Source organism: Pinus tabuliformis, chromosome 7, assembly GCF_031772625.1.
Source record: "Pinus tabuliformis cultivar Carrire ecotype Pingquan chromosome 7, CPIR1, whole genome shotgun sequence".
Taxonomy (NCBI): Eukaryota; Viridiplantae; Streptophyta; class Pinopsida; order Pinales; family Pinaceae; genus Pinus; species Pinus tabuliformis.
In genome coordinates this window covers 186,498,359-186,525,661 of record NC_142293.1, presented here as the reverse complement: position 1 = coordinate 186,525,661, position 27,303 = coordinate 186,498,359, and positions in this window count along the sequence as shown.

Genomic DNA, 27,303 nt, shown 5'->3' with positions numbered 1-27,303 from the left:
CACAATAAGTGGTAGTTACGCCTTTAAAACTGACACACATACACACAACACACTTCCTAGAGTACATGTATGTACAAAATAAAATGTACCAGCATCACGCATAGTACTTTTTTAAATACAGCCCGTTTCGGGGCTTCCCAAGAGGGTTCCCTTCATAATCAATTAGCTCGTAGGCCCCTTTCTGCAAAACTTTCTTGACAATGTAAGGGCCTAGCCACATAGACTCGAGCTTTCCTGCTTCTAGCTTATCTTTTGCCTGATGGTAGAGCAGGACTAAATCTGCCTCAACAAAAGAACATGGACGTACGGTCTGATCGAAGTGAGTCTTGACTCGCTTCTTTTGTGTTTCGATGGCCAAAGAGGCCAAGCGACGAGTCTCATCTAGCCGTTCCAAGTAAAGAAGGCATTCTTCTAACGGAGTGGTGTTGGGAAGTAGCTCGACAGCCAATTTTAATGAAGGGATTTCACATTCAATTGGAAGGGTAGCCTCTAGTCCATAAACTAGTTGAAATGGAGTGAAACCAGTGGCATCCTTCACAGAGGTTCGGTAGGCCCACAAGGCAGGGAACAACATCAAATGCTAGTTAGACTTATGCATGCCAACGGTACGTTGAAGCATTGTAACCAAAATCTTATTGATAGCTTCAACTTGGCCATTGGACTGAGGGTAGTATGGAGTTGAACTATCGTGCTGCAAGCCTAGCTGGGTTGTTAATTCCGACATCATATGATTACGGAAATGCTTCCTGTGATCAGCGAAGATGGCTTGAGGGACGCCGAACCGCGAGATAACATGGTTGAATAAAAATTGTGCCGCTGTGTGACCGTCTTCAGTTAATGTAGGCATCGCCTCGGCCCATTTAGTAAAGTAATCGACGGCAACGATAATAAACCCATGCCCCCCGCCCGAGCGAGGGTTACAGGTCATATAATCAATGCCCCATTTTGCAAAAGGGCCGACGGTGACAACAGGGTGCAATGGAGCAGGGGGCGCTCACATCTTCCGCTGGTATATCTGGCACTCATGACAAGAGCGGACAGCAAGAATGCAATCCTTGAAGATAGAGGGCCAAAAGTAGCCAGCGCGGAGGATTTTTTGGGCAGTAGCATATCCGATCATGTGACCACCATAGGCACCTGAGTGGCAGTCATTCAAGACACGCTCAGCTTCCTCGAGAGTTAAACATTGGCTGAGAACAGAGTCGGCGCCGAGGCGATATAGTGTATCCCCAATGATACGGTATGGTTGAGACTAATGACGAATCCTTCGCCGAGCGTCTTTGGACATGCCAGGGTGAAAAGAGGATGTTTGCAGATATATAATGATATCGTCGTACCAGGGATCGAGGGTGCTAATGAGAAATAAAGTCTCATCCGAAATTTGATCCTCTACGTGAGAGGTCGGGGAAGAAGATGGCAAAGAGCAAATTAACTCAGCAAATACAAGGGATTTCTTGGACTTGGCAGTGGTAAATTCCAAGTCAAACTCTTGGAGGATAACAATCCACTTTGAGTACTTGCCCCCCAGCAACTGGCGTGACAAAATATACGTCATGGGGTTGCAATCAGAAATCACGGGTAGTAGTACGCAGTAGAATATAGTGACGGAAACGTTGGACAGTGCAAACAACGGCCAAAGCCAACTTCTCGACATAAGCATATCGAGTTTCCGTGTCTAAAAGGTTGCAGCTGAGATAATAGATAACATGCTCAGTGTCATCATCGTCAGTTTGAACAAGAACCATGCCGATAGTGGTGTCAGCGGCGGCCAAATACAGAGTGCAGTCACGATAATAATTCGGAGGACGGAGCAATGGAGCAGAAACAAGGAGACCCTTGAGACGCTCAAAAGATTCCTGAGCAATGGTATACCAATGAAAAGGGACATCGCGCTTTAGTAATCGTGTAAAACCTTTGGCCACCTCGGCATAGTTTGGAACGAAACGACGTAGAAAATTTGCTTTACCCTGCAAGCTCTGCAATTGTTGTAAAGAAGCAGGGGGAGGAAGATTCACTATAGCCTCAACTTTAAGGGGATCCAAACGGATGCCCTCTCGGGAAACGACAAACCCGAGAAGTCGGCCAGATTCAACGCAGAAGACACATTTGTGAGGATTAAGCCTGATTCGGTAGTATCGACAGCGAAGAAAGATTTCGTGAAGGTGCTTAGGGTGGTCCTGACATTTGGCTGAATGAGCAGGGAGATCATCCAGGTAAGGTTGTACAATGTGTCGAATGTCATGGAACGCATAGGACATTGCATGCTGGAAGGTAGCACCAGCATTTTTAAGACCGAAAGGGAGCTTCTTATAGGCAAAAGTGCCCCATGGCCAGATAAAGGCAGTTTTGTGTTGATCAGCGGGAGCAATATTGATCTGGTTATAGCAAGAAAAATTGTCCATAAAAGAATACATTTCACTTCCGACACACTCGTCAATAATTTGATCAATGAATGGTGTGGGAAAATTATCTTTAGGACAGGCTCGATTTATATCACGATAATCGACACAAACGCGGATTGTACCCTGTTTTTTATTCACGGTACGATATTAGAAACCCAATCTGTGAGCGGGATAGGATAAATAAACCGGCTTTAAGAAGCTTCTCTACTTCGGCCTTAATAGCTGCAGCCTTTCGGGGGTGTACAGGGCGTAAACGTTGACGAACAGGCTTAGCACCTCGGTACGTGATTATCTCATGCACCACTATGCTAGGATCAATGCCGGGCATTTCTTCATAGGACCATGCAAAGACGTCACGAAATTCGCGAAAAAGATTGGAATAAAGTTGAATCTCCTCTGGAGTACAAGTGATTCCAATGTGAAGATGCTCGACAATCCCTGGTTTCACAGAGATGTCGATGGGCTGGGTTTGCGTAATGTTTGCCATATTCCCTTCAGAGGACACCTGATAAATCTGAATAGGTGTTTGTAATGGGAGACAAGGAGCAAACCGCTCAAGGCAAGTTAGAATGTCCTGAGGGGCAGGGAGAAACGAGGAACGATGGTGAGAATCATGCCAAGGAAGTTCCTCGAGAGACATAGTCTCAATAATGGCTTCGTCAGAAGAGAATGTTTCTTTTAAAGGATCCGAAGAAGTCTCATCTAGAAGCCCTGAGGATGGAGCGAATGAGTGAAGAATCTTGCTCGAAGGAGCAAGTTCAGAAGAGGGAGCCGATGCAGCAATAATTTCAACATAGTTGAGTTTGGCAGGACTCAACGGCATCTGGTCGCCCCAAGAATCTACTTGGTCGGTGGGAGGAATGATCCACGGATTAGAACAAGTAGTAATCATATTAACAGAAGCGACGTTAGGAGGTAGGAGCGGAAAAACACCCATAAGGGCGGGATCTTTGAAAAGTCCGGCTCCCAGACTCTCAAATAATTTCGAGGTATGCTCCACAAAAGGGATGTTGCCTTCGGAAGAGGAAGCGAAGAATGATAGCTGGTCTACGGTAACAATCTTCCCTTGATGAGGGAAACGGATGATACGAAACAAAGATGAAGCTACAGCTTTCATCGCGTAGATCCAGCTACGTCCGAGAAGGAGGTTGTAGGTAAGAGTAGCATCAACGACTTCAACTTCCATTTCGACCGTCTTCCCTTCCAAAGAGATGGGCAAACGTTGGAGTATACCATAAGGACGAGATGCTCTTCCATCAAAAGCTTCCAAGGTTGTGGGAGACTGGCTCAGCGTAGGAGATCCAATAGCTTTCCAACAGGCGACAGACATGATGCAAGTTGAAGCACCTTCATCAATGATTGTACGATGAATCATTTTGGAATCAATAATAAGCTGTATAAGGAATGCGATTTGGGGAGGCAGTCTCTGCGTATGGTGTTCTAAGTCAAAAGTAATTAAATCCGAGTCAGTCGGGCCTATGCCACCAATAGCGGATAGCAAGGACTTCCTCTGAGAAGGGCAGCTCTGGAGAACTTCTAAAGCGGACATAGCCAATGGAGTCTGCCCTAAGTCCTCAACGATATTGTAGTGTTGTGCAGCACGAGCATTTGGGTTGTAAGAAGATTTCCGGAGTACTCCTTTTGGAGGGGGTCGAAGAGGCGTCTCAGTAGTAGGTCTCTCAGTGTGGAGCGGACCTGAACTGAACGGTGGAGCACTAGAGGGGATCTCAGGCTCTTTCCTGGCAGATGGCGGATAATCTTTTGTTTTAGTACTGATATTGACAGGTATCGTTCTAGCCATAAACACTTGAGAACCGAAGGAAGAGGGAGGCTGAGAAGGGTCAGCCACCATTTGAGTTTTTTGAGTTTGTTGTGAGGGAAAGGGTTCTTTGAGCACCCCAGAAGTCCCGGGAGCGCCTTTCAACAAACGACTAACTTCGGACCGCCTCGGGCAGTCCTTGGTATAGTGATCTTCATCACAGATAAGACAAGGATACTTGGGTTTGCGCTTGGCACCGTCCTCGGGTGGAGGTTTAGGGGAGTCCTGTTTAGGTTGATCTGGCTTATTCTTCGCTTTCCCTTTCTTCTTTCCTTTCGAGGCTTTGTCTGTCGTGGTGGATTGGACGGCATTGACCTCGGAAGTAACATTCAAAGTGGGTGTGACCTGAGAAATGTGTTCATTTGAAGCAGTTGATTTTTGCTTCCCAGGGTTCGCGGGATTCTTCTTTGAGGATGAATTAACAGAACCAATAATACCGTCAACAGTTGGTGTTTACGGGGCTTTGGATGTTCCTGGTCTCAGGGCGTCAGGCAGATAATCATACAATGTACCTGACTGAGAATAAACCAAGTCAAGGTACTGAGCGAGCGCGATAGCTTGCTCTTCAGTGACACACGCCCCCATGGCAATGTCCCGAGCTATTGGAGGAACGAACGAAGTCGTAAACCAAACGGTAAGAAGTTGGTTGGGAATCCAAAATTTGATCATACGTCTACGTCGTCTCCATTCATGGATATGATCAGAGATATGTGTAGCCGTTGTCTGTCTTAAGGATGTGAGGAGGTGTGTACTCGTTTCATATCGAATGGGTAACTGAAAATGAGTGAGAAATGCCATAGCCAACGAGTTGAAATCCTGAAAGGATCCGCGATTGAGCTCAATATACCACTTAGCTGCAGAGCCACTAAGAGTCCTTTGAAAAAGGCGAAGCCGAATTGAATCATCAAGCCATGAATTGGATGAACACCACAGGTGATAAGTCATGACATGAGCTTGTGGATCTTCATTAGATTTACCATCGAATTTTGGACAGTCACCGGGAATTTTCGTTGGAACCGGAGGCCAATATGGATTATGGAGAATCGGATCATTGGTCAATTTAGACACATCCGGTAATTCTAAAGTTGCTAAGAAAGGTAATTGAGGATTAAAGGACATCTGGGGCTACTGGTGGGATGGAGCACCAGGGTTCCAACCAACTGGCGGTTGCCCCCAAGGGCTTGGTCCGGACGGATTTGGCCCCATAGGGTTTTGTCCGTAGGGATTTGGGTTCTGCCCCCCAGCGTTCCATGGATTACCAAACGGTCCTGCAGGAGCACCATATGGTTACGGATAATTCTGATAAGGATTCGTCTGCAGTTGTTGATAATTTTGATATGGGGCAAACAAAGGTTGCCCTTGAGGTTGTTGGTAACCATACGGTGGCTGGACTCCAAACTGAGTTTGAGAAACAGGCTGAGTTTGATAGGCTTGTTGAGATTGAACTCCAGCTTGCATTTGAAGACTGGATGGGGTCTGGGGTCCAGCCTGGGGCAAAAAACCGGGTTGAGCAGTGCCAGAAGGATGTCCTGTAGGTTGGGCTATCTGGCCGGAAGGATAACCTTGTTGATATTGAGGTTGGCTTACCTGCCCAGAAGGTTGTACCTACTGGGAGTGGAGTTGTACAGCTGAAGGTTGTCCTAACGGACCAGATGGCTGAGTGGGCTGGGCAGTTGGTTGGCCTGATTGGATTTGAGGCTGACGGATTTGCCCCGAAGGTTGACTATACTGGACGGTGGGCTGACCATGTGGTTGAGCAGCTTGTCCAGATATTGGACCATACTGGACATTGGGTTGGTTTGGGTTAACATATGATTGACCAATTTGTCCAGTAGTATAACCTTGCTGGATACCAGGTTAGGCTTGTTGAACAGAAGATTGACCTGAGTTACCAGAAGGTTGAACATAAGAGGGGAAAAACAGACCACCAGAGGCAAAAGGGTTTCCATGGAAGGATTGCCCTTGTTGGTCTTGAGGAGGTTGTCTTGGAGATTGTGCAGACGATACTTGGCCACCATGAAAAGAGGTGGAGCCCCAATCAATTGACAACGGAACTGAAATCTCAACCATCGGTTGAGACGGAAAATATCGATCGTATGGCCCCTCTGCTGGGACATTTGACGTAGGATCAAAGACTCTGAATAAAGAAGCCGAAGGACGACTAAGAATAGGAGTCGAAGAAGCTACACATACTGTTGGAGCGGTCGTGATTGAGGTAACAGACGTACTGCGACTTTGTGGAGTAAAAGGCTCCGTGGTGGGAAAAGCAAGTTGCGACCAAATAGAACCTGTGAAAGGGGTTCTAGAGGACATAGTATCCCTTAATGCTTTATAGCCTAGTGGTAGGTTCCCAGTAGTAGGAGTGCTACTGATAGGTGTAGGTTCCGTTGCGGTGGGAATTTCACCGCTCGTCGCAACGGACTCGTCAGTCGAAGTAGGGGACACGTCCTCCATGTCGGAGGAAGAAGGTGGGACTGAAACACGAGGAGAAGTGTAGTCCCAAAAAGGGACACTGTCCTCAGAAGGTTCCCAAACAGGGTTCCAATGAAACTCGTAAGTCTCGTCGCCTGGAGCACGAGAACTAATCGGTTGTATACTCGGAACCACAGGAAGAGTTTCACTCACAACTGGTATCTCGGAAGAAGACGAAATTGGTAATTCCGCCAGGATGAAACTTCACAAAATCCTAGGCAATCTAACGAGACAAAACCCTACTCAAACTAACGCAAACAAAATCTAACCGGGTAAATGTGTATCGTGGCCGAATAAATTTTAAGACGCAAAGACACAACTTGACCTTTTCATGTTTTAAGAGTCGAGAAAAGGACAAAAAGATGACTCTAGTCTCCTTCGAATGTTTAATGAGCACGAAGTGACAAGACGCTCACTGGCACCTTTTCTTTTAAGGAGTCCGAAAAGGATCAAAAGTGACTACTCTGGAGACTCTAGGCAAAGGGTTTACCAAACAATCCGTAAAACTGCTTATACACCTTGGCAATCAGATGAAAACCAAGGACTTCCCGTACGGCAGTCAATCTTCCCGAATGTTGTGTTCAGTGCATTACGGCTTGTAAGGCGGCAGACACGGCTTCCTGTGGATAAAGGATGATAACCTAGTGGGGTCTCCCTTATATACGCGACGGTACGTGGGAGCTCAGTCCGTGCTAGACCACTATCGAGTCACAAGAGGAGGAATCACCCAACCGTAATGTGAAACAATAGTGACTAGGTTTAATGACGCCGGAACACGTCTCTAGCCTAGACCTCTAGAATGTATGTGTTAGGTTCCAATGCGTTGTTAGATTCTTTCAGTTTATTTTACAGTTGATTTTCAATTAGGTTTCAGTTTTTAGGTCCTACCGTATGTGATCTCTCAAAACTTCCTAAATGCAAACTATATGCCAAAATGATATCATTTCGTTCAATGAATGCTAACTACAGGAGAGTTGAGATTTTCAAACAAACAAAATGAACATTAAACAATCAACAAAGATCCTAATGCAGCTAATAGCAAGAAATGAAACTTTTTCTTTTTCTTTTAAAAGTGACTAATTGCCAATAACAATAAATGCTAACTAATATAATGCAAAAAGATCATTTGTTTTTTCCTCTTTTAAAATGGCATAATGCACTTAAACAAATCTCGAGAGATATTAACAAGCATAAACAGACAAATTTCACTCAATGCAAATAGAACCAAGTCTGAAACACCAAGATGAATTGTCAAAACAAGGAAAATCGCAAAGACCTCAATGAACCATGTGATCTAAGCTCAAATGAAGTCAAGCAAAATCCAAACGAGCTAGAAGTGAATTGCTCGAAGAACATAATAATAATATTAGATATCATTTTTTTGGGATTCAACTGCGTTAAGTAAGTCATTCAAACGTATGACCATTTCCATGAGAGGTAGTCGTAACTGACTAATTTCTCATGATTTTTGAATAGTTCACTTAGCACTCATTGCATCGGGTGATGCTCACAGGGGTGAAGAAGTGGGATTGAAACTAGTGAAATGTGGAGAACGAATCACATAGCATCAATCATCACTTCCGGGGCTTGCACCCGGTAACCAAGACTTCCCAGGAGGTCACCCATCCCAGAACTCCTCTGGCTCAAGCGCGCTTAACTATGGAGTTTTTCCCCACAATCAAGCCCACTTAGCTTGCTACCCCATTTGCAAAACCTTAGCAAGTATTGTGCCTCATGAACCATTCAAGTAGAGATCCCTTGACTCTTTTTGAATTTAAGTATGGGGGATTTACGCAGTGCATTATATTAGATATCATTTTTTTGGGATTCAACTGCGTTAAGTAAGTCATTCAAACGTATGACCATTTCCATGAGAGGTAGTCGTAACTGACTAATTTCTCATGATTTTTGAATAGTTCACTTAGCACTCATTGCATCGGGTGATGCTCACAGGGGTGAAGAAGTGGGATTGAAACTAGTGAAATGTGGAGAACGAATCACATAGCATCAATCATCACTTCCGGGGCTTGCACCCGGTAACCAAGACTTCCCAGGAGGTCACCCATCCCAGAACTCCTCTGGCTCAAGCGCGCTTAACTATGGAGTTTTTCCCCACAATCAAGCCCACTTAGCTTGCTACCCCATTTGCAAAACCTTAGCAAGTATTGTGCCTCATGAACCATTCAAGTAGAGATCCCTTGACTCTTTTTGAATTTAAGTATGGGGGATTTACGCAGTGCATTATATTAGATATCATTTTTTTGGGATTCAACTGCGTTAAGTAAGTCATTCAAACGTATGACCATTTCCATGAGAGGTAGTCGTAACTGACTAATTTCTCATGATTTTTGAATAGTTCACTTAGCACTCATTGCATCGGGTGATGCTCACAGGGGTGAAGAAGTGGGATTGAAACTAGTGAAATGTGGAGAACGAATCACATAGCATCAATCATCACTTCCGGGGCTTGCACCCGGTAACCAAGACTTCCCAGGAGGTCACCCATCCCAGAACTCCTCTGGCTCAAGCGCGCTTAACTATGGAGTTTTTCCCCACAATCAAGCCCACTTAGCTTGCTACCCCATTTGCAAAACCTTAGCAAGTATTGTGCCTCATGAACCATTCAAGTAGAGATCCCTTGACTCTTTTTGAATTTAAGTATGGGGGATTTACGCAGTGCATTATAATCATTTTTTTGGGATTCAACTGCGTTAAGTAAGTCATTCAAACGTATGACCATTTCCATGAGAGGTAGTCGTAACTGACTAATTTCTCATGATTTTTGAATAGTTCACTTAGCACTCATTGCATCGGGTGATGCTCACAGGGGTGAAGAAGTGGGATTGAAACTAGTGAAATGTGGAGAACGAATCACATAGCATCAATCATCACTTCCGGGGCTTGCACCCGGTAACCAAGACTTCCCAGGAGGTCACCCATCCCAGAACTCCTCTGGCTCAAGCGCGCTTAACTATGGAGTTTTTCCCCACAATCAAGCCCACTTAGCTTGCTACCCCATTTGCAAAACCTTAGCAAGTATTGTGCCTCATGAACCATTCAAGTAGAGATCCCTTGACTCTTTTTGAATTTAAGTATGGGGGATTTACGCAGTGCATTATATATCATTTTTTTGGGATTCAACTGCGTTAAGTAAGTCATTCAAACGTATGACCATTTCCATGAGAGGTAGTCGTAACTGACTAATTTCTCATGATTTTTGAATAGTTCACTTAGCACTCATTGCATCGGGTGATGCTCACAGGGGTGAAGAAGTGGGATTGAAACTAGTGAAATGTGGAGAACGAATCACATAGCATCAATCATCACTTCCGGGGCTTGCACCCGGTAACCAGGACTTCCCAGGAGGTCACCCATCCCAGAACTCCTCTGGCTCAAGCGCGCTTAACTATGGAGTTTTTCCCCACAATCAAGCCCACTTAGCTTGCTACCCCATTTGCAAAACCTTAGCAAGTATTGTGCCTCATGAACCATTCAAGTAGAGATCCCTTGACTCTTTTTGAATTTAAGTATGGGGGATTTACGCAGTGCATTATAATCATTTTTTTGGGATTCAACTGAAAACAACCAAAAAGTTGACTGGACAATCAAAGAACCGAAAGCTCCCACGGAAGGCTCGATCGACAAAGCCACTAGATACACTAGGGCTGGGATATAAAATCGATGGAAATAGGCAAACACCCGAAGGATAACGGTAAAAAAAAAACCAGTCAAACAGAGTTCTGATACACTCCAGCAGCTGAAAAGGATGTAAAAAGACAGAAATCTGAGTTTAAAAAGCTTCCAACAAACAAACTGGAAAAGTTCACAGGACTGGCGCGACTGTCAGCCTGTAACTAGCGCTATTAAGGAATTAGCGCGAGTTGCTTTTGTGCAACATGCGCCAACTGGCGCGACTGTCAGGCAAAAAAACGCGCCAACACAGTTTGCTGGCACAAAAAATAAATAAAGCAGCCTAGGGTCTGGTCGACAGTATTCAGACAGATCCAACAGCAAGAAACAACTTTAAAACTGACCCATGGAAGCTCATTTACGCAAGCAAGCAAGAGAAAACTAACATGCAAGACAAACTCCAAGCTGTTCGGTTCATAAACCAAACCGGAGATTGACTGAAGTGGCGTTGATCTACTCCGCTAATGCAAAGCAATAGCGTTTAGAAGGCTGCCTGGCCGTGCTTCAGGCTCCGTCCAAGGTTTATGAATCAAACAACAAATAGCTCCTCCCCAGCGGAGTCGCCAAATTCTTGGAGAGGTAAATCCCCTCTGTGGACAAAGGCGATCCCACTAGCCCAAAATGGGTCTAGCAACAATCAATTCACACTACCATGCAAGTTCCTAGTTGCAAACTGAAAGTGGATTATGAGAACCAACCTGGAGTCCAACGCTAATGTCGAAGAAGAGTTGATACTCCCGTTCCCTTGCTTCGGCAGGTCACGATCCTCACGATCTCCGCGAATGGATACCTGCACATGCAAAGAACGAAGCGAATACAAGCATAAAATCCACTAAAATACAACTATATATCATTCAGAAAGGAAATAGATCAAACATTATCATAATGAACAGTAAGATCGGAACCATAATGATAGTCGTTTATTAATGAATAATCAACAGAGAAAGATACAACCAAGGTTCTGACGTTGAACCTCTCCTCTGGCTGGGCGAGCAACTATGTATGTCTTGCAATAGACCTTCTCTCTCTCAGACTTCCGGCAGCATAACCTCCCTATGCTTCAAGACTCTTACTATCACTCAAGACAAGCGTTATCACAACTAGCATTACTCAAAAACTAGCTTGTCAAATGCATGAGGACAGACTCTTATAGATGGAGAAGGGGAAGAAGATACAATGCATCAGGACACCCATTATGGATTGGCATTATCTCCAAAAAGCCGTTGTGGATAGATGTCAAGGATAGATGATGACTCTCGACATCTAGAAGATGAGATTTATCCTCAAAAGACTTCATGACTTGAAGGGAAAAAACATCTAGGCGCGCGTTTGTCAAAAATCTTTACCAAACTTGGTTGGCGCGGGTGTTTTTCTAAGACAGAGCGCCAATGGTCGCACCCTCTTTTGAGGATCTCATTGATTGGCGCGGGTAGTACATTGTGGACCCGCGCTAATTAAAAAATAGCACTTTTCAGGGATATTTTGCAGGAGGTGTCTTCAGGACACATGTAGTCCATACTTAGGGGAACATAATGTAAGTGTTTTTAAGTTATGTCACTACTCATAGGTCCCGGACTGAGTCCTCCAAAGTACGGGAAAGGGGTAACAGGGACGGTGACCAATGGTGACAAATTACTGTGTAACAACTGGGTCATGCTTTAGCCACATGAATTGGCTAAGTGCCCGGCATGACTCATGGATAGGTTGAGGAGGGCACACACTTGTGATGTTTTGGGTGGACTTGTCATGGCCGAGACCAAGAGCAAGTCTTGATGGAAACTTTGGTGGAGGAGCTATGATGAAGGGACTCATGACATGATGATGAGATGGTTGGGTGACCGAGTTCACTAAACCGAAAGTTGAAGACTTGGATGGGATGGCCAGATGTTGTGATGTGTCTACTTGGTTGGACTACATGGGCAACTTAGTCATGGACATCAGGTTGGAGACTTGAAGACATGGAGCATGGCAGACCTATGCAAGGACATTGTGTGAAAGCACTTGTAGAGATGTCAAGGGACATCCAAAGAGGAGTGCTAGGGCAGGAATGTTATGCAGGAGGACTTGCTAGTGTGACATGGGGACTTGAGGATGGCACATTGCAGATGATGAAGAGGACTTCATGGACCTAAATGGGGCACATCAAGAGTTGATAAGATTGAAGACTTGGATGGAGTTGTGAGCAGCTATGGAGCATTCCTACTACATGGAGAGCTGAGGCATATTGTATGCTTGCTGAGGTGTTGGTTGGGGATGGCTTATGGAGCTCATGATGACATGAGATTGTTGTGACTTCATGTATGGTGGACTTAGAGGATCTAATGCATTGAGGAGCTGAGGTCAGGTGACTTTGATGCAGTATGGGATGCATACTTTCAAAGTACATGTATGGGCATGGCTTGGAAGGGTGACTTGATGTGGAGGATCGATGAGGCACTTTGGAGTGATGGAGTTACAACGATGATGATGATGATGCTTTGGTGATACACTTGAGCATGGGTTGAGCTGAGACTCAACTACTTTCTATACATGGGAGCTGATTTGATCGAGGATCATGGGTAGCACATGGATAGGTGAGACAAGTGCATACTTGTTTCTATGAAGACTTGAGGGTGGCACATTGCAGATGATGAAGAGAGCTTCATGGACCTGAATGGGGCACATCAAGAGTCGGTTTGAGGATCTCTTGACATGGAGGAGACACACATATGGACAACATGTTGCAGATGAGATGGATGGAGTTTCCATGGACCTGAGCATGGATTATGGAGATACATACCTTGGTATGGGGAGCTTGGTGGCAGTGGTCACTAGGCCGAGACATAGTGGAGAAAGAGTCTCTACATATGTTGCAAGGATGTTTGCCTTGTGTAGAAAGGTCGACATCCTGGATGAATGATGATCTTGGTGGAGAGCTACCGAGATGGTATGTTGTCGAGGACGACAACGATTTCAGGTGGAGGAGGATGTAAGGTCCTTGGTTACGGACGCGTTCGGGCGCCGGGCGAAGTCACCGTGCACAGGCGCACGGGCGGGCGCGGACGCACGGGCGGGCGCGGGCACACAAGAGGGCGCGGGCTGCACGACTGGCGGGCGGGTCTACACGACGGGCGGGCGAGGCTGCACGGCGGGCGGGCGAGGCTGCACGGCTGGCGGGTCTACACGGGGGGCAGGTCTGCACGACGAGCGGGTAAGCGCACACGGGCGGGTGAGTGCACACGACGGTGCGACGTTTCTGCGAGCTGCTTATGGAAAAGTGCATGGAACAATGGACAACTTATAGCGACTTGGAAGGAGGCTTGCGTGAGGCAAGGCCGACTTGAAAAAGCATGTTTTATGGGTGTGTGAATGCAGTTTGGGGGTCAGCCAAGGGGTTAACGCCCATGTGCAGGACCACACATGAAAACATGTTAACAAGCATATATATATGACAACGTTGAGTCATTTGGAGCACTCAACTTCGTACAACTCCATTCACTCATACGCATAAGGGGTAAAACTGCAGGGGTAAAAGAAGGCTACGCATATCTCATGCGTAGTACTTCTAAGGTGCGGTTTTTGGACTTCTAGGTGCCGGTTTGGGTGACGCAAGCGTGTTGAGGTTAGAGTTATGTGTAGGACTTGACTAAGGGATCTTGGGTGGCTCAGGTGAGCACCTCCCTTCGTGCAAGGGTGCACATGTGTTGTAAAAGGCAGGTGGCCTGTCTTTTGTAAAAATTGGTTAAGTGTGAGACTTGGTTCAGCCAAGACACACTTGTTGTAAAATCTGATATTCTTGATATAATAAAATTGTTGGGCAGACTGTTCGGGAGTTTCCCCTCCCTTTATACTTGGTTGAAATTGTTGATGTTCTCGGTTTATTGTTCATGGTTAATAATTGAGAATGGTCTTCACTAAGGTATAAAGGATAAAGCTTTATTCAGTTGTAAAAACATAAGTTAAGTATGTTCATGTTGAAGTAGGCGTAGTCCACGGGTGTTAGTATTGTTAAAAAGAAAGCGCTCGGGGGTGCCGCACCTCGCTACAAGCGGTTGGAAGATCATCGCAGGTGTAGGGGCGTGACAGGTTTGCTCTCAAACCAATCACCACTACCCTGCACTCAAAGTCAAGGATTTTAAAAGACGTAGAGAGTTGGAATTAGCAAGGGTTCAAATGGATGCAGTCTTGCCACCATGCAAAGTTGTAGAGGAGATGATGGTCATCAAACTTATTTCATTGACCTTTTGAATACTTTTTATGTTCAAAGTTTATAAGTTTCCCTCATAGAAACACCTCAACTGTCCACTGTGTTTTATGAGTTTTAATGTCGTTCTCCATTGAGATTTTTCGTTAAATAGTTAGTAGAACACTTTCTTGACTTTTGTTTACAACCAGTACCAAACAGATCTCAAAAATGAGCTTGAACTAACTTATATCATGCTTGGGAATTTATGTAGTGTTGAAGCATGACAATATGAAAATAATTCCAAACATAATAGTATTTCTTAACTTGAAATAGGAATATACAATCAGCCAATAAGAACAATGGAACCTCGTTAGGATGCTTTGTTAAAATTGTCAACTAGGATGCTTTGTTAAAATTGTCAACTAGGGCCAAAATCTATTTTAGATAGCTCATTTTATGGAGATGATGATTCCATTAAATTCCTCTTTTCGAGAGGACCAAAATTGATCTAAAGATCATCAAATTTAGACAAGAAAATTTGTGTTTTTGAATTTATGCCCACACATGTGTAAATTATTAAGGTTGGCCGCATCATCATGTAGGTTCATGAAGCCCAATTGACATGTCACTTCGCACTCAACAACTTGTATAAATATAAGTGACCTCTCACCTCATTTGGAATCATCATCACTCACACATTTTTCTCTCTCATTTTCTCATTGATTCATATAGCTATTGGGCATATTCTTTCCCTCACATGTGTGGGAAGGAGGACGAACTTCAGACAAAATTACAAGGCCAAAAATTTCAGTCTTTCCTGCAGTTTGACTAGCGTTGAATTTGAATTTCCAGGCAGATTTTGAGTTCGATCTTTTGGGTAGTTTTCTGTTTGGGCAGGTTGTCTAGTCAATTTAATGTCTTAAATTGCTCTACATAAATTATCAATCCGGGTATCGTAAACTGATGAAGTGTGGTGCACTATATGTGCTTAGTTAACCTTTCTCTTACTTCGTTGTTTTATAGTTTATGTTGTTTTTGGGGTTTTGTTCTTACATGCAATAATCAAATAATGAGAGAATGACTATGAGACCCAGTATCCTTGTTGCTGCAGCAAAAGGACAAGATGATTCTATCACGTCATTAGTTCATTAGAAGGCTATGTGCATCATTAATCTACAATCAACTTGAAGGCATGCAGTAATTCAAACTGTACATTAAACTTGCAAAGAAAGAGCTTGAAAGAAATAACTTGAAATGAAACTGAAAGCAAAGCATAAAAACCACTTTCTAATGGCACTAGTCACTACTCATGTTGCTGCAAAAAAATAAGAAAAACTACTTTAAAGACCAGTTATAATGTTCAACTCTTCTTAACTCTCTGCTTCCAACATATGGGATTATGTGAAACACGATTAAGAAGTAGTTAGAAATAAGTCTAAAAAGTAATCAAAATAAGAAAAATCCACTTTAAAGACCAGTTATAATGTTCAACTCTTCCTAACTCTCTGCTTCCAACATATGGGATTATGTGAAACACGATTAAGAAGTAGTTAGAGATTAGTCTAAAAAGTACTCAAAGCAAGCTGTAATTTATTAATATTCTGATCTCTTAAAGATGAACAACTTATGATAAAGAGACCATCAATATGTTAGCATACAACTTGAGAAACTAAACTAGAAATCAAGCTAGAAAAATAAAATAAAGGCAGCAACTTATGAATATGACAACTGAAAATACCATTAGAGATAAAGCAAATACAACAAAGACACACAATCCCGGGAGAAAATAAAATGCAGTAATTCAAACTGTACAAGGCAGGGGCCCCCTACTACCTATGAAATCAAAGCAAAATTAAACACACTTGCATAAATTAAAATTGCATGAATGAAAATCTAATCTACCTTACATTCTACAAAGCAATATTTACAAAATGAAATCTAATCTACTTACATCCTAATATGCTCCATGACCTCTACTTCACATCTCCTTCCATCTTGAGAACATCAAAGCTTTATTCAATTTCTTCAAAAGTGCAAAGTACAAAAGCTTCCAAAAGCCATGGGACTAACAAGCTAAAAGGATTAAGAAAAGACTAAAGGAAAGACTAACAAATGAAGGAGAGAGATCTCATATTTATACAAAAAGATGAGAGCCATCTCATTAATGAAATCCATGAATCTCTCCCTCTACCTCTAGAATCCTAATCAAAATGGGAACTGATAAGACACATGTCTTTTTAGAGTTACAATACAATTAGGGGATGTGACACATATCCTCATGATCCCATGATTCTTTCCAACCAAATTCGAATTTGGCCTTAGAGTGCCACATAAGGGTCTTCTAGAAGTCTCCTTTCAACCTACACATGTCAACAATCTCAACCCATTTGTTAGGTATAAGCATATGCACATTATTTTCTAATGTTTAACCACAAATTCACTTAAAAGGCTTAGAAATAATAAATATTGGAAAAACATAAAGGTGGCCCAATGATAATGAAAGTGGGATGAATGTGGTGACATAGTAGTGAAATGGAGGTGAAATGGAGGTGATATAATGGACATAATAGTGAAAGTATAATGCAAATGAATGACATTTTCAAGACTCAACACAGGCCATACTCTTTGGCACAGAAACCGAGGTGTTTTGAGCATTTTGATTGCAGAGATAAATTGCAAGTTGACCGCAGACTTTGGGTTAGAGTTTGACCACTGACTTTGGGATTGTTTTGGGTTGATTTTGACTTCATCTTCAGGCTGATTTTGACTAGGTATGACCAAGTTGCTTTAAGGACATTTTGTTACCACTTTGAACAGTGTTGACTTTCTAGTTAAGGCTGAAATTGACTACAATTGACTGCAGATTTGACAAGGTTGTTTCAAGTTTGATTTGGCAAGTCAATTTTGACTTTTTGTACTCTCTCTCTCTCTATTGAACATTTGATATAGTAATAAGAATAATTGATCAAATGGTTTTCCCCATCTTGGGGTTTTCCCTGACATCCGCCAAATCTTGTGTCCTCTTGTCTTAGCTTGTCCTCTGCATTTTTGTTTTCATGTTCTATCTACACTTACTGTCAATGTGATTTATGGTTAATGTGATTTCTATTGGAATACTAAATTGGAAATTGTCATTGGGTTGCTAAAGAACAATGAAGTAATTGTGCTAAGCATAGAACATACCATTGTTAACTAAAATTAGCATGCTTTAACAAGGTCACAAATATGAGTCTTGAAAACGGAGATAGACTAGTGTTGATTCCTTGAAGTCTGGGCTCAATTTATGGAATATAAACAAATCTCCCCTATTGTGCAAACTTCAGCAAAGTGTTGAGAAATCTATAGGGTTGCGATTAGGGTGATTTCCCTTAAACTTGATAACTACTTGTGATGTCTTTTTACTTTTCTTAATTATTAAATTCTTCTCTTATTATGGCGTTGTTGTTATCATCAAACAGCTACCAAAACAAGAAGATCAACAATACACAAGAACACAGAATGTAGGTTGAAAGTTAGGGCAAAACCTCTCCACTTGAAAGGAAAACCCACAAATCTCTTCTCTTCTTATATATTCTTCAAATTATGAATTCCAAGACCTCTATACCAATACCAATACCCTTCCAAGACCAAGCCAGACCTTCTTGACGATGTGCTCATTCTATCCAAGTCAAACCCAATTAAATCTATTCCAGCTGCACAACTTCGACCCCCAGCTACAGAATTTCAACCTCTACTGCAGGTCTGAAATCTTCAGCCCCTGCAACAGCGAATGCTTCCACACGTGTGAGCAATTTTAGGGCTTCCAAAGCTTCCTTTGACCTTCACTTCACAATTCCAAGACTCTACGAGAGATACACATTCCAAACCCAAGTTTGATACCATAGCCTTGCATGGAGATAAATCATTTGTAAAAGAATCTTCAATCTGATTAGAAACAGAATCTCAAAAGTTCGAAAGACTATATTTGAGATACCAAACATCTTTCAAGAAGGAAGTTACATCGAATAAAACCCTGCAAGGAAAAGGATTTGGCGAGAGAAACCAGATCTGATTTAGTTCAGGGACCTCACCAAGGTCGTGAGAACCTGACATCACCATCAACGGAATTTGAGGTGCCTTGACTTCTTGGCAAGTCCCGGAATTCTCAAGGAATGTAAAATCACATTTTGAAGATTGAACCAGATCATGCATGGTGCAAGGATTTCTACCACCACTGATTTCAATAAGACCACTATTGACTTAATGGCATCCATCTCTATCACTAATTTGATCATATTTTACAACTTCAACAACCAAATTACTCAAGTTGAAATATTCTTTCGATCGCAAATCTAAAGATGTATGAATCGGGGCAAGTTCATGAGAAAGTTGACTTGAAGAGTTGCCTTCATGCAAAACAAGAGATGATGAGGGATGGAAAGAATATTCAATGATTTGATTTTTTTCATTTTCATCATGGATATTCTCACCACCTTGTGTCAATTGAAAATTTAACTCTTTAGATGAAGAACTTCAAGAGCATGGAGTATCTTCATCACAAGTTGATGCACTCCAAACGGTAAGGTACAAAGGGATAGTGATATGAAGAGGAAGTTTTGATAAGGACATTGTCTTTGACTTAATCAGATTCTAGATGAGACATTGAAAGATCAACTAGTACACTCAGGCATTCATGATTGCATACGTTAGCATAGTCATCATCGTTACGATTATTGTTTTTCAAGATTTGAGATTGATTAAGTAAACAAATTTCATTTGATTCACTATAGATATTAGTGGATTGAAAATTGGCCAAGAATGATGAAGTATCATCTTCACACAGACGATTTTGCAAAAGCAAAGAAAGATAGAAAGAATCTTTACCTTCCTTCTCCTCTACCTATGAAATGTGACTACCTTGCACCTGTTCATTGCGTAGATTTGGAATAGGTTTATCAAGTAAATCATGGGGCAAGGGATCATGATAAATTGATGATAGAGGAGGACAAGAGTCCAAATCAAATCTAGAATTAGTCTTTGCCATAGGCTTCACGAGCCATTATGGGATTTCCTTCATTGGATATAAATCATGAAAATTGGAAGAGGAATGAAAAGATGTATTAGGAATTTGATGTGCATATTTCCCAACTCCATTATCATTGTGAGGAGGCACCTTCATTGGAATTAAAAAAGGAGGAGGACATGGAACAAAAGGAGTAGTAGGTTACTCCTCTGAAATTCGAGGTGTCTCATGATTTACAAGGTTTAGGGAAGTAAAAACATCAAGGGGTTCAGATTCACTATGCAAAGAGATATGAACCAAACGCATGAAACTTTTGTTTAAAGAAATCCCAATCTGTATCTTCTCTCGAAAGTTCATAAAAAAGGTGAAGGAATAGATCAGAAAAATCCCCAATTAATTCATTAGGCTTCATTCTTAATTGATTAATTATTTTAAGAACATCCTAGTAATCATACCTATCACATGCTTTGTGAATCTCCTTCGCAATTTGGTTGAATGAATGGATAGAAGTAGCAAGTAATGTATAATACCATCTCTTAACACAAGTTTCAAATGTGAAGGTGAGAAATCTAGCCATGACATCCTTGCAATGTATTCCATTAGAAAAGAAAAAAATGGACAACTTGAAATAGATGTTCACAGAGAGTTAATTCACCCTCGCCATCAAACTTAAATTGGGACAGGTTATGAAAAAGTTTTGCAATGACAGTAATATTAAGCTCTTTACAAAAACATCTCAGGATTATGATTTGGGGAAGGGTCATTTTGGATAAGAGATTCAAACTAAACTCAACGGGCATATCCTGTCATCTGGCCCTCCTGCTAGTGCCATTTATTGACGGGAGATGGAAATTTGTCAACCAAGGGGGTCTCCCTAATGTGAAGTTCCAATTAGACCTCACACTGTTAGGAGTAGGAGCCCCATCTGGGGTATTGACCCGGCTGCCATATATTCTTATATATTTTCCTTAGCTATGAAGTTTAGCACAATGGAGTAATTCATAAGTAATCTCAGATCAGCAAGTGAGTATGCCTTGTGGAATTTTTAGTTGCGAATAATATCAAGGTCCTTCTACTGAAGGGAAGAGAAAAGTGGGACCTTTAAAAAAATTTAATAGTACTATTCTATAAAAGGCACACAAGCATATACATATGAATGAATTGTTGATCAACCAACTAAATAGTTCACAAGGAAGCAACGATTGTCAAAGAAAATACAACACACCTTCAACAAGATAAGTACCAAATCCACCGACATAGTTCAATTTCCTTAGTACAGATGAAAACAACATACATCACAAGCATTCAAAAAATAGTATTACAATATTCACGACATATGCATGAAAGCGTGTTGGTTCAATGAGTTTTTGAATTAAGTAAAAGTTCCAAGATACATCAAGAGAGCGAACACCACTAGCCCCAATAGTGGAGCATTAAAGCAATCACTCGCTCCTCCAAAACAACTATCTTCCTCTCCAATTCCTAGTAGGAGGAGCCAAGGTAAAAAGTCTTTTGCATGTGCTATGAGGGTGTATATATAACAAATGGGGTGATCATTCGCCTCCCTTGTGACTCTTGGATTACCCTCATGACCGTTTGACTTCTATATGACATTTCAACTTCCTACATGACTTTTCACATTACATGGATGACTCTTGGACTTCCACTTTGCATTATATTTCTCCAATATTGAATTTACATAATCCACAAAATGATGTGGCACATGATGACTCATGACATGACATTGATGACATGGACTTCATGATGACACGGCAATGTCAAGACACTCTTTGTTGCTTTTTCTTCAATAAGGTCTATATCCAATACTTCATCTCCATGAGAGATACGCTTTGTTATTCATACCCACCCTCCAAAGGGTTGTGAATCAGTATGGATTCTTAATGTGGTCCTAATTTTTGGTCTTTTGTTGTAATCCCCTGTTCCTTCATCTTCTTTCCTGATGATCATCTTATCTCCTTGAACCCTTAGGTGTCTTCTAGCATGGTATCCTTCGCCATACCCTTCATCATCATCCTATCATGACATAATAGAATACTTGCTACTGCAATCTGTTACACTTCATTTTGTCACCATGACACATAATCATCAAAATTGGATCACTCACCATCCATCCAAGTGTCATGAAGCACTCCCTTGCAAGTAAATAACTTATATACCTTGAATAAAGTGGAATTTCTGTATCTCTTGGTACAAAACCCTGCTTTTGAGCATCTGCGCGGTTTTGCTGAAGAAAAACTACACAAGCGTAGTTTCTTCAACTACAAAACTCCGCAGAACTGTGCTTTGTGTCTGAACAAAAACTACGTAGGTCAATCAATAAAAAATAAAAAATAAAAAGTGAGATCTAGAAGCATTGTTGGGTGAATCATTCCCAACAGAAAGCCTCGAACTCATGTATATTTAAGCCTAACCTCATTTTTTATGGAACTAATTCCCATTCTTCAAGGAGCCCTCATCCCTCTTTTAGTAGATCTTATCCTTGGACTAAGGATCTCAAACTACTTCCTTTTGGCCTATTTATCAAGCCATAGGTGGGGGAATTGGGGGAGGTTGCTGAGAGTAGGTTTATGCTGGAATAATCAAGTTGGAGAGATTATCATTCTTGGAGAGGATTGAGATCAATGGGAGGAGCTTCACAACATCAAGGCATAGGTTTTGTAGCTCCTTTATGTTTCTGAAATTAATACAAACAAGCATTTCTTCTCACTTCATTATTTAATGGATTAATTGATCGATTCCATGGATGATTTATGTTATTAATATTTGTCCATTGGAATGATGTTATTTATATTTGTCCATTAGAATGATGTTTGTTACTAGTCTCCTTGATCACTAGTTTGAATTATTGAATAATTTATGTTGCATATGCCTTTGATCCTTTGTTGTTTCCATGTGTGCAAGTCTAGATTCAAGCATGGAGGAGTTGCACTGAAGCATAAAGAGGGATCTTCATCAAGCATGTCATAATAAGGTATGAATTCCCTTTTCTCACCTTGTTAGCTTATGATTCAAGAAAATATAGATTTGGGGAAGGAATTAGCTTGATTGTCTGTTTGTTTGTTTCTAGTTTCCTTATAGGATCTAGGGATATTTCTCTTGTAAGCAAGAGGAATTTATCCACCCAACAAATTGGCAACCATATTGGGGAACGTCATGTTCTCTTCCATCTCTTTGTTTTTGATTCCCAAATTTGTTTTGATAGCTTTATCTGAGTCTTGACAGGTTAATGATCTTTCAGATTTTGTGATTTGTTTGGATACTTTTTTATTTTTTCTTAAATTTTCTCACCCTGCGCGGTTTCTGTTTAGAAACAGAGTGCATATCTAAGCAGATTAACTTTATCCACAGTGTGCATGGGCACTTTACTATATTGTCTTCCTGCACATACTCTGAGAATTTTTTGAAAAAAATAGCTTTTCCTCTAATTAAAATCTGAATTTTTTTGTTTTTAAGGTTTCATTACATTTGTCTATGACTCCAGTCAGTATCCGTGTGTTTGATCAAGTGTTGTGAATGAGTTTTCTTGAGATTTGTCCATTTTCAAAGATTGAAAGGTAGGCTTTCTCAAGAATTTGTGTTTTGATGAGATGTGCTTCTTGTGCTGCATTGAAAACATGAGTCATTTTTATTCCAGTACTGAAGTCTAATCAGAATTACACTTTAAGCGTAGACTTCATAACATTCATTCAACCATTTTCATTTTAAGGATTTCATTGGGTGTTTTGAATTTTATATCCTTTGATCACTTCTCAAAGATTTGTCTCAGTTTCTTAACAATTCTTGCATGTTTTTGTTTTCCATTTTGCAAAAACATTTGTGTTCGAGTGTTAATTTTCTTTGAGTGTTATTTTTTATCTTTGGAATTTTCATGTGATTTCCTTTACTTACACTCGATTGGTTATTTAGTTGTATTAGTGAAGGGAAATAGTCTTGTTGTTCTGTGTAGTGTTATCTTCCGGAGTCATCGCATTCATGTTTGTTGGAATCGACGTTTCGAACCAACCTATGTGGTTCATATTCAGGAATAGATCCAAGAGTCTTGTTGTTCTTTTGCTGCTTTAGAATCATCTTGTGTTTGTTTTAAAGAATTCTCTTGTATAGATTACATTTGCATGGCTATAGTTCTCATTTCATGAATGGAAATTGTGCATAGATTACATTTTCATAGTGTTCACGGAAATTGTGCATAGATTACATTTGCATAGTTTTCAGGCAAATTGTGCATAGATTACATTGCATGGTTTGCAACTTAGAGCTTTGAATTGCATTGAAAAATTAGAAGTGGTACATTTTGGAGTTAATATTTTAAAGAAGAACCTCTTTACTTACTCTAGTTAGAATTCATCGAAATGAAAAGATTACAAATTTCATATTTGATGCATTAGAGTTTTGAGTTAAGTCATAATACCATTAGTTTCACGTCCATTTACCTATTGACTAAATAATAGCTTAATAACACAGCGTTAATGATTTTTTTATTATTTTTAGGGATCTTTCCGCCTACAGTAGATTAGGTTGTACGGCTTTGGAATAGGGAAGGAAGTAAACTTTCCAAAGCTACAAACGAACATAGAATCTTGAGTTAGGGAGAGAATATCCAATTATTTCCATTTTGCTCTAGGAAGCTCTTCTTATACATGAGTTAAGCACGAGATCATGTCGGATCCGGTGAAGTGATCGTACCCACTTCATTGGCTATGATAGATCGATTTACACGTATTACAACAATGCCAAAAGGTACTTGGGGTCACTTGAAAATAAACCTCCAATTGATCATGTGGAGGAGCCTTCAAGGGGATTGATATTGTTACTCTGCCCTTGCATGTACGTCTGATCTACGACTGCCCCCCCAGGTAAAATTGTTGTAGTTGGTAAACTTAGTGACCATAATCCTAGGGCTCTACCTAAGGTGACAGCAGAGGGAAGGTCCTGTTGTACCTGGAACATACGTTGACTAGACTCACTTGGAATTTTTGGAGGGTAATCTTTGCTCGAGATGGTTTATAGCAGAGTTACTTGCACCAGACTGTTTCATTAAGCAGGTTGTTAGGGTAACTGGTTCCAAACGCTCATATCTATAAAACTTTTCACTTTGATCTCTGCAACGTTGGATTTCATCACCAACTAGTAAATATTGATCTCTGTGAAAGGTGAGTTTGTATGGTTTGAATCCCTAGATTTTTAGTGTGTGTTACTTTGTTTGTTTTTACTTTTTACAAGACCTTAGGTGTGGATTGTGAATATTATTTAATTTTAATAATAAAAACTTATTTGGATTGAATCTAATGGCTACCCATACGGAAGTTACCAACCAAGGAAACCCCATTAATGAGAATCCTAGTCCTTTTCCCAATCTTGGAAATGTCGGTCCTCCTTATATGGCTACATTGTCACTTCCCGGATTCATGATAGGTTTACCTGTATGGTTGTTCTCGACTTCTTTAATTCCAAATACTCCAATTGTATTATCTCAACCGAGTTTTTCACCTCGACCGAGTTCACCATCTCAACATCACCAAGCTATCGTTGACCCTTTACCTTCTTCACCCAACATGTCCTCCTCCCTTTCTTCTTCTTCACTTTGTAAAAGCCTTGATGCTAGTAACCAAGTGACTAAGAAGAAGAAGAAGCAAGATAAGAAAGTAGTCAACCAACCAACCATGGTTGTAAGTATTGGTAATATTGATGGAACTTCTTCAATGCATCGTAAGCCCAAATACCTTTGCAAGCTTTGTAAGGGTGGTTGCTTCCTTATCAATTGTCTTGGTATTCCTATGGTTTTGGAAGTATGATCAAATAATTCTCATCAACTTATTGTTGATCCATCAACCAGTGATTCTCAGATTCTAGGGAAAAGGCTTAAATTTAGGTTTCCATGTAGGTTATGTAAAGGGACTCATCATAGTCACATTTTCCCTCACATGGATGAAGCCTCAAAATTTTTGGAAAAAATTATTGTTTCACAGCAACAACTTCCAACTAATTACTGTAAACTTTCTCCCCATCTACCGTCAGTTGACGAAGTGATTGATCTAAATCCAAGTACAATCAATCCCACTCTTCCATTGGAGGGTGAAACATGTATCACTCAGGTTGATGGACTATTTGTTGATCAAGTGGTCAAATCGATTCCATCTTCGGTTGATCCCACTCTCCCTTTAGAGAGTGAACTTCATACCACTCATGTTCTTCATGTTACTTCAAATTCTTCTACACATGGGGGCATTTCATCTGTTGCTTTTGAACCCCATCCAAGTAATGAGGCTATTTCTTTTGATTGGAGTAGACTGACAGAACCTCATCTTCCTTCTTCCACCCCTTTCCAAATCATTGTGAAGGCTTATGGTAAGAATGTGTGTCGCACAAATGTAGATGAAGGTGCTTCTGTCAGTATTTTATCCTTGACTGCTTGGCAAGCTTTGGGTTCCCCTCATCTTGTGCCTGTTACACAGAATCTGTTAACTTTTAACATAACTGTTAGTGAACCTTTAGGGATCCTTCCTAAGTTACCTATTACTCTAGAAGGTAAAATTGTTTGTATTGATCTTATGGTAGTCCAAGGACCTTTAGATTTCAATTTTCTCCTTGGGCGAGACTATGTCTATGCCATGAAAGTTGTCGTATCGACACTCTTTCGCATGATGTCCTTCCCTCACAATGGAAAAATTATGACGGTTGATAAGCTTTCATACATTGATCTTGCTTCGACTACCAATGATCCAACACCCCTGAATGTTCCATATATGGAAGTGGTAACTACCCTGCCACAGGTTAATTATGTGGCAACCTATCCCAAGTTTTCAGTTACTGATGCAAGCGAGCCTCTTACTGTCTACTCGACATCTTTTGACTTAGATCTGGTAACTAACATGGTCAAAACATCAATGGGGGAATTTGAATACGATTTTCTTATCCCTATTGATCCCCTTGGCATGTGTTCCTTCCAGAGAACTATTCTTCCATTTGATGAAGACCTTTTAGAAGCCATGATCAAGGGGTATCCCTTGGCATGTGTTCCTTCCATATGGAAGCCACGATCAAGGTTCGATGAGGATAGTTATTTTCCTATGTCAACCTCATTAAAAAATGAAATAGGGTCTTATGAGGATAGTTCTTTTCCTATGTCAACCTCGTTAAAAAATGAAATAGGGTCTTATGAGGATGGTTCTTTTCCTATGTCAACCTCATTAAAAAATGAAATAGGCCTCTTGAGGATAGTTCTTTTACTGTGTCAACCTCATTAAAAAATGAAACAGCCTCTTATGAGGATAGTTCTTTTCCTGTGTCGACCTCATTAAAAAATGAAATAGGCTTGTTGAGGATAGTTCTTTTACTATGTCAACCTCGCTAAAAAATGAAACAACCTCTTATGAGGATAGTTATTTTACTGTGTCAACCTCATTAAAAAATGAAACAGGTCACTTGAGCATAATTCTTTTCCTGTGTCAAGCTCGTTAAAAAATGAAACAAATCCTCCCATATTTGAGTTGAGTCTTTAACTAGATTTCATAAAGGTTAAGTCGAGTCTTTCTGATCTCATAGACAAGCCTTCATTTCATCCTCCTATTAATAAATTTTAGTCTACTCAAGTGAATGAAATAAAGTTTGGGGGGCATGTGCCCTTGCAGTCATTATGTTGGGGGCATGAAAACAACTTGCAAGCACAGTTTTCTCTGTTTCAAGCTTGTGTAAAAATGAAACCACCCTCAAGCACATTTTTTCTTTGTTTCAA